A 9,519-nucleotide genomic window follows, 5' to 3' on the forward strand; every position below is an offset into this window, starting at 1 on the left:
TCCATCTTTACAAGCCTAACGGTGTCTTTTCTCTCTTGCATTGCCTATTGTGAGGCTAATTTCTTTCATTGAACTCATATTTAATCATATTTCTTTCATTGAGCTCATTAGGATTGTTTAATTTATTAGAAATTATTGTCAGTATTTAATTAGACTTTACTTATTTATGGCCAGTTGAATTAATGATCCGCGTCAGCTACATATTTTTAAAAATAATCCCAAGGGGGTTTCTCTATAAATTATTTCATTCACCTCTTGTTTATGTAGATCCATGTTTTCTTCACTTTCCTATGCGAAGCTTCTTTAAATGCCATATATGTTCTTGCTTTATCAAAGTACTTTGCAATCAGTTTGCAGGTTTTGAAGGCAACAATTTGGTACTTCTTCCACTTCTATACACATATCTTCAACATATAACTACAAATTAGGGGTATTTATTAGCTAAATTCACATATATACTCAGCTTTGGCATTTCACACTAGATTCATTTATTAATGCCCAACTGTTCACTTTTCATCATCTCAGGCTTGCAGGGATTTCTATACTAACGGTTAGGCCCAAGATAAACTGTTAATTGTTTTCTTCCATCTTCCATAATGAGATTTTTTTTTTCTCTGTTGAATGAGACCCTATGCTCAATGGAAAGGTTTATGGTATTTTATTCCAATATGCTGACATTTATTATCAACCATGTTATCTTGTTTTTATGAATTTAGATATGGCACCTTGAGCTTAATTATGTGAGCTTTTGTTGCAGTGACAATGGGTAGATAGTTCATTGACGTAGCCCGCTTTGATCCAACAACCAACATTAGACCAAAAATAGTTTTGCAGATGCATTGTGGATGATATTAGATGTAGAAACTAGTGTTTGGTTTGCACCAAAAATCATGGTAAATAATAATAATGATTGAGTAGATTAGTTAATAGGCTGGAACTGAACCCAAGGAAGGGATCTTAAATGTAGAAACACTATGGAAATCATTGTTAGAGTATCACATAATGTCGAGTGTAGATTCCCATTGTTGCAATTGTTAAAAGTGTGGACAGTGTTGGCACTCCCAACCTTGTATGGTAAGTAGTGATAATGATTCAGATCAACTTAGAGGATAGGCTTCAATTTAACTTATAATGCATTTAATAACAAGGGAGGAAGTAATCGAAAATAAATATGTGAAGATTGTTGGACTAGCCGGACTAGAAAAACATTACAAGTAATAATGCTATCCAAAAACAACCATTGGTGGTTGAATGGGTCATGCTTTGAATAACAATTTCATTAATAAAAACTAAGAAATTATAAATGGCTCTAGTTATTCATGGTACATGTTATAGACAATATGGATGTTATTGAAATATATAACTAGGTTCGGTCTTCATAATGACATGTGTATTCATGATTTTATGTAATTGATGTAAAGAAGAAAATAAAATTATTTTTTAATGCTTGAGTCATGGGTTGATCCGAATTGGATCCATGAAAATAATCAGAGAGCCATGACCATATCAAAATAGGAGAAACTTCGAATTCAAGAGCACAGAGCGATCAGGAAGACCTCTGAACAGTAGCAGTTGGTAGCCAGCAAGGAACAACGAGGACCTCGGTCAAAGCATGCTGACCAAGGCCCATGGAGACCGTGCAGGAGGCGAAACTGGCCATTAGGAAGCCCGGATCGGGAAACAGAGGGCATTTCTGATGCGCGATTAGCAATTAGCACTTAGCGCTAATCACTCGAGAAGGAAAGCCCTGAAGCACTCGATTGCATGGAAGCTAGGAAAACCATGGCGAAAGCGTTAAAGGCTAAAGGCAGGACCCATGCTCCAAAACCAGCAGTGTATTGGGGGCACCCTTGGGCAGTAAGCGGATTTGAAGAAAAGTGAGTGATTCCATTCAACGCTCAACGCATGGCAAGCGGAGGAGAGAGAAAACCACCGCTCATTGCGTGCTAATGGTCGAGAAAGTCAACCGCACGAAATGAGCGAATAACGTCAGATCTGGGGGCTCTAGATCTAACGGCTGAGATCGTGCCCGATGGGGGAACCGGATTTAACAGGGGCTTAAGCTATGATGTATAAGGATTTGAGGTCTAATTTAACCGCTGAGATGGTGGATGACTCATTCCACAGTGTAACTGGAAAACTGAATCGACGAGGAAGAGCTGGCGCAGTTCGCAAGAGGACAAGTGGCCACTCCCTGTGAGTCGTTGATGATGATGCAGAGGATAGGGAATTCCAAGTGAACGGCAGCAGGTGATCCGGTGGAGGAAGGAAGCGGAATCAAGCAGTGATGAGATCGTTTGGAGTTAAAGCCATGAACAAACAGGACGGAAGACACGAAGAGAGGACGATTGAGAACGAAGACAAAGAAAAGAAGAGACAGTGAAGCAAGAAGGAGAAAGATAGAGGGCCAAGCTGACCTACAGCATAAGGCAGCATTGAACAATCCCTGAGAGGATCTGTCAGGAATTGAGCACCATATTGGGCTCCTTCCATTGAAGACCGGAGAGGTCAAGAGCTGGTAAGGAAAAGAGTTTGTGCACTCTAGTGGCTTGGGGAATCCAAGAACCACCCTGCCAAGCAATTCTGTTTCAGGAGACTCAGATTGAGCTCCTCATTGTAATTCTCTGCTTTAAAGACACAATAGAAGAAGGCCACCACTGAGAGCTAGACCGGAGACGTAGCCCTGGAGGATAGGGTGAACTCCTTATTAATTTTTGTGTTCTTGTGGTTGCTTACTGTCTTTCTCTTGTTGTTTTCCATTTTCTAGTGTCTGTGTATTTTTCAATCTGATCGATCCGTTGCCTAAAATAACATGGACACACACCAGCACATCAATCTATAATACCTTCATTCAATAATTAATTAACTGAGGTCACTCAAGAGTGATTTTCAGATCATGGGTGAGGTTCATGAATAGGGCCATAATTACAGTCATGTGTTTCCATAACCATATATGAATACCTTTGTTTGAGATGATGGACATTATTTCCCTTCATTCCATCCATTTTATGTAGGCATTTGTGACCTCCCATCTGACATCCAATCATGGAGATGAGTGGTGATGGTGTGTTGGGAGGGGTTGTGGTATCAATGTTGTTCTTAGAAAACCACATGGGGTTGTGTATGTTGAATATAGTTGAAGAAGGTTTTCATCCATGATGATTTGTGTGATGTATAACCTTCAACAATGGCAGCAATTGCACTGTATGATTTTCCATAACAATAGTAAGAGCACTTTGTTTTGTGATGGAAACATACAATTTTTTTGTAAGAAATATGGTGAATATGAAAAATGTTAATGGGACATGGAAATGGTGCTTGCTACAATTACTACGGTGCATCAATAATAAAGAGGATTATGAAATGGAGTATATAGAGAAAGTGTGAAATGGAGGAAAAGACATGGAGTATGAAGATGATGATGATGATTCTTGAAAATAGAACTTGCAATAGGATGTACAATGTTTCTTTGTTGTGATGACTTTTATATAGATACATTAATACTTCCAATTTTTTAGTAGTGTAGGTATCTTGGAATGCTTTGTTTCTCAATCTAGTTTGAGGTCTTCATTAGCCTATTGTTAGTCATATTTAGTGCTTGTGTACTTGAAAACACTTATGAACCAAAAGTTTTTTTTTCCTCCTTTTTTTCCTTTGTTTTTTCATTTTTCCTTGTCAAGCTATTGATGCCATTTTCGGTTTTCACTAGTGCCTTACCCCATTTATCCTAATAGGGATTTCATGAGGAGGAATTCTTGTATTGTAGTCTTAAGGTTGCCTCCATGGTGGTTTTCAGCCAAAGGTCTATCCCAAGTACATTAATGAGGTTTCCACTTGGATATTATATTATTATTATTATTATTTATTTTTTTTCATTTGCAATGTTTCTGATATCTAGGCGTCTTGAGAGCATTTTTACTCTCAACCACACCAAATTGTTAGGCTTTGAATATGGTTGTGACTTATTCCTTTTATAGAGGCTTATTGTAGATATTTTCTAAAGAGCGACTACAACAACCCTTGGATTTCTTAGTGATTCACCATTTTGTACTAGTGATTCACCATGATTTTACAAGATAATATAATTTGGTGAGAGATTGGCCAAAAAATATATATATACATATTATATTATTAATAAAATCACCATCCATCTTTATGTATCATGGAGATTCGACCATTTATTATACATATAAATTTATGGAGCCACTTAAAATTTTCCCTGGTTGAGTTCAAATCATTTTGACAAATCAATCTTAACGCCCTCTCATTCCCCTCAGTCAATATTTGGGCCAACCCTTGACCCTTTACCAACTTTTTGGGTCGAATGTCTAAATAATATTCTTTAATCTTAGATACCCACCTATCCCTGGTTCCTAAGCAATTAGTTTTGGTTAAAATATCTTTAACAGTAGAGTGGGGGACAAATACAATAACTCTAGAACAACCCACATATGTTCTGAATTGCTTCAGGACCTTGACTAAGGAATAAGCCTACTTCTCCACGATGTTATATTTTAGCTCAGACCCTTGAAGGGATCTAGTCATAAAAGAAATAGGTTGCTCATATCCCTCTTTATTCTTTTGAAGCAATACCCCTATAATAGTGTCCTCGGATGCAAAAGAGAAAATAAAACAATCCTTAGAATAATTGGGATAACAACAAAAAGTTTCTTTAGCAATGGAATCCTTAATTTCCTGAAAATCATTTCTACCCTTATTTCCCCAAAAAAACTTAGCATCCTTCTTTAAAAGGGATTGGATAGGTTTAGCTATTTCAACATAATTTGGAATGAACCTTCTAAGAAAGTTGATCTTTCCTAGAAAGGATTGAAGGGTCTTAATATTGTGAGGCAAAGGGATCTTTTGAATTGCCTCAACTCTCTCAGGGTCAATCTTGATCCCATCCTTGGAGATGATGTGACCAAGCAACTTCCCTTTAGTCACTCCAAAAACAAACTTAGCAGGATTCAAGGAGATTCCATATTCTCTACACCTATTAAAAATTTTCCTTAGATGACCCACATGAGAAACTCCATCTTTAGAAAAAATCGTTAGGTCATCTTGATAAATCTCAATGAATTTCCCAATTAGGCCCTTGAAAGCATAATCCATAGCCCTTTGAAAAGTTGCTCCAACATTAGTTAGCCCAAAAGGCATCCTTAAATATTCAAAAGTACCCCATGGTGTGGTGAATGTAGTTTTATGTCTATCCTCCTTCTTCACCATGACTTGGTTGTATCATGAAAATCCATCCAACAAGGACATCATCCCCAATCTTGTTACCATTTGCAATAAATTTTCCATGTTAGACAAAGTGTGGTTATCCATTTTATAGGCTAAATTAAGATTTTGAAAGTCTACACATATCCTAATTGATCCATTCTTCTTTCTCACAATAACCAAGTTTGAGAACCATGTGGAATGCCTAGTTTGAGCTACAATTCCATCTTGGAGCATATTTTGCAACTTCTTTTGCACCAAGGGGGCTAACTTAGGATTTATTTACGTAAGTTTTTGCCTAAAGGGCTTGGAATTCTCATCCTTTACAGGGATAGTATGTTCCATAACATCTCCCCTATATCCCTTCAACTCATCATATGAGAAGGCCAAAACATCCCTATATTCTTGAAGTAAATTTACCATTTTTTTCCTTTCATCCATAGTGGTACCCTTTCCTATCTTAATAACCTTTGGATATTGAGGGGTACAAATGTTTACTTCAATGGATTCCCTTGGGTAAAAAAATAAATCTTCTTTTCTCTTTACAACATCATGCTTATCAAACATCTGCTCCATGGTTACATGATCCCTAGGAGTGGAATTTGAGACTTCTTTACACTTTGTATAGTTACAACCTTGGGTTGCAGTTGATTATGTTTTTTTATGCAGTATTCTGAGTTCAATTTTTTGTTCTGGTTATATTGATCTCCCTGTTCTGTTTGAATTAAGTTGGTGTTTGCTTCAGTTGATCTACAAGTTGTGATGTATTAAAACAAGTGGATCCAGTGTGAAAAATTATGAAACATGGTCCACAGATATTGTTGAGGGTTGGAGCCTTCAGTGAGGAAGTTGAAGCTTCCTACCAGTAGAAGTTGGTAATCAGATCCAGGGGTTGGAACTCTCTTCCACTAAGAGCTATAGAACAAGTTAAAGTTGTAGCCTTCAGCAAGTGGGTGCCTGTGTACTAGCATGAGTCTGCACCAGTACAATAATGTAAGAAGTTTTTGACATTAATAAGTTTGAAGATTGAGACGACAGCAACGGTGTTTTTCTCGCACATTTGGTTTCCACCTTCAATCCTGTTGTTCATGTATATTTCTTATGTGTGATACTTTATTATGTTCTTACTACACCTACTTACTGCTTATAAATGCTTAATAAATCTCTTACATTCTGGTTTAAGTTTAATAGATAGAGAATTAGTTGTTCTACAAGTTTACTAAGCATATGCTAGTTTCTTTTACAATAGTCACGTACATACACGAGTTGGGTTCAATAAAGTCACGTACATATTTCAAAAAATAAAATTATTATTGTGAGTTTTTAATATTGATTCACCCCCCCCCCCCCCCCCCTCTCAATATTTTTCCCACCAATTGGTGTCAGAGCGGGTCCTTCAAAAGAAGCTTGATCACTTGAAGGAAGATCTCCCAAGATGAGCAATCAAGATTAAACATCTTCTATCAAACCACCATTCTTCAATGAAAATAATTTAATATATTGGAAGACAAGAACCAGATCCTATCTTTAGTCCCTTGGAGCATATGTTTGGTCAATTGTGGAAGGAGGTTACCAATGTCTAGCTGCAATTCCCATAGATGTAGCAGAAAAGAAGATGTATGAAACCAATGCCAAAGTTGTGAATCCATTATTGGGAAGTCTGACATAATCGAAATTTGTCAAAGTTATGCAGTTAAACACAGCAAAAGAAATATGGGACAAAACCATTCAAGGCTATGAAAGCAATACCAAGGTGTTGTTGGGAAAAGTATCCAATACGGAATGACCCTATCCCACTCTAAGGGTGATAGTACCTCAGCAACAACCGAATGCAAAGCTATTCAAGATTACTTCTTTATGAGATGTAAGAGAGAGGAGAAAGAGATCCACTAACCGTTGTCTTCCGCTAATGATTGATCCAATCTTCTCTCTTTGCTGCTTGCTCCTAGCTCCTTGCTCTTTCACTGGCCCAGCTACACAAAGATCTTGCAAAAGGGAAAGAAAGGAAAACTACAAGCAACATACATTCATAACTGATTCAAGGATTAGAATAAATCAAATACACAAGTATAACAATTCACCATTGAGACACATGCATATAGAAGAACCTCAAATGCTTTATTAATGGAAGAAGTAAAGTTCTGAGAGTGTTACAACCATAAGAGGCCCAATCCAGCAACACCTCCCAGCAGAAAGAAATCTCCTCTTCACCTCCTTCAAGCAAATCACCCAATAGTTCTATACTCAAACCAACAGCACTTCCTTACATTCACAAGATTCCAGCCTCCCTAGACCTCATGAGAGAGCTCTATATATAGGAGTTTTGGAGAAAGGATGAGTCAGCTTGAGGCTGGCATGAAGCTGACTAGTGTCCTCTCCCACTTCAGTTATTCTTCAGTTCTTGAGTCCACTTGGAGGTTCTTCCTTCCACTTGGAGATCTAGACCCTCTTACTCATCACAAGGCGAATTCCTTGATCCAAGTGTCATTTTGGAAGCTTCCTGGGCATTTGACACCTTGAGGAATGACTGTGCCACTTGGCCAATCTCGCCCAGCGCAGGTAGCCTTCATTACTGTTGACATTCAGCGCATGTATAGAGTGGAGCAGTTGACATTCAGCGCAGATGCTCAGTGGAGCAGTTGACATGATCCAGAATTTGCTTGTTTTTGAGTGTTTTCAGGTGGAGAACTGATATTTAGTGTTGTGGTTTGCTGACCTTGTTCCTCTAGGGGTAGGAACAACATGTTTAGGGACTTTGGATCCCTCAGATTATTGACATTTCATGCTTCATGCTGTAAGGCACAAAAATGTCTATAACAGTTGCCCCCTAAAGTATGAGGTCGTTTATCGGGTGAAATGCTTTATCAGGAGGATCCGAAGTTCATTCAATCGCTGAGAGGTGACCTGTAATAAAATACAATACAATACATTATTTTTCATTCTGCTTTCATGATCTAGCTGAGGCGGGCATCCCCATGCTCAGCTTTATAAATTCATTTTGGTACATATAACAGACGATCGTCTGGTGATAGACTGCTAATTCTCTACTGAAATTATCATCCTTTGAGTAGGATGACCATCTGCTGCAATGATGTACATGTCAAATGTCTTTATATCCTGAATATATATCGCAGCCCGGATGGATGAAACTAGATCCGGGGTCTTCAAACTCGTTCAATCTTCACTCTAAGTACAAGTCGATCCATGTGAGAATTGCGCTGAAGTCGAACATGGAAAGACATCGCTTGATTACCGGTCAATAATGTAAACCGTTAACAAGCGTGAGAGGAATCACCGATAATGATAATGACCCTCAAGGTACTGCAGTACAATTCACGTGGTTTGAATAAAGGACTTGGCGTCGAACACCACGCAAAATCTTCTGGTCGAAGGTCATTGATGTATACCTGTCGCCGGAAGTGAGAAACTTGCCATTGAGGCATGCAAGCTTCAAAGTACTGAGGGGGGTGTTCCTAGATCAACTTCTTGGATAACGAGCTGAAGTCGACAAGAAGCGATCCGTCAAAGGAGGGCCTTAATGAATCCCACATCAGTGACACGGAACGGAGCTAATGATTTTAGTGGAGGTGAAAACAATCTGTGAGATATGATTCAGGGTGGCGATCATGGGTGGATGAAGGATAATGTATGGCAGTGGATGGGACACGGTTGACTCTTTCTGAACAACATCTCTTGAACATATAACGACACTGATGTGATGGATCGGTAGCATTACCCCAAATGTGGATGGTTTGGCGAAGACCATGGTGATGAGACCGGTGAATGAAACAACCCAACCCGATGTGATACGGAGGACAAAGTGTCATGTTCAAGAGCGACTTGCTACCATTAAAGCTTTGAGGTTCTCCCAATTTTTCCCCAGTCATTTCTGACCAGTACCTCTTTATTTTTGTCAAGCTTGAGGAGGATAACATATGCTTGTTCTATAACCTGCCCTTCGGGCAAGCCCATCGCTATGTTTTAACGAGCCTAGCGATAGGGAAACTCGTTCTCGTCTAAAGACAAGTTTGTCGCTATTTAATCATTTTAACGAGTCTAACGACAAGGAAAACTCGGTCCTTTTCATTTTTAGAGAGTCTGAAAAGGTACAGAAAGTTAACTCCAAAATTCCTTTTTCATCATCTAATCCCTTAAGTCCGAAAAAGTATAAAACAATACAGAAGGGATGTGTTTTCGATAACTTTAACGAGCCGAATAAAACAAGCGCTCGACCTTTTTGTGTAATAATCCCTCAGGTCCAAAAAGATTAAAATCTAGAGGAGGGATAGCTCTTCCGGT

The sequence above is a fragment of the Pinus tabuliformis genome, chromosome J (assembly GCF_031772625.1).
Source record: "Pinus tabuliformis cultivar Carrire ecotype Pingquan chromosome J, CPIR1, whole genome shotgun sequence".
NCBI lineage: Eukaryota > Viridiplantae > Streptophyta > Pinopsida > Pinales > Pinaceae > Pinus > Pinus tabuliformis.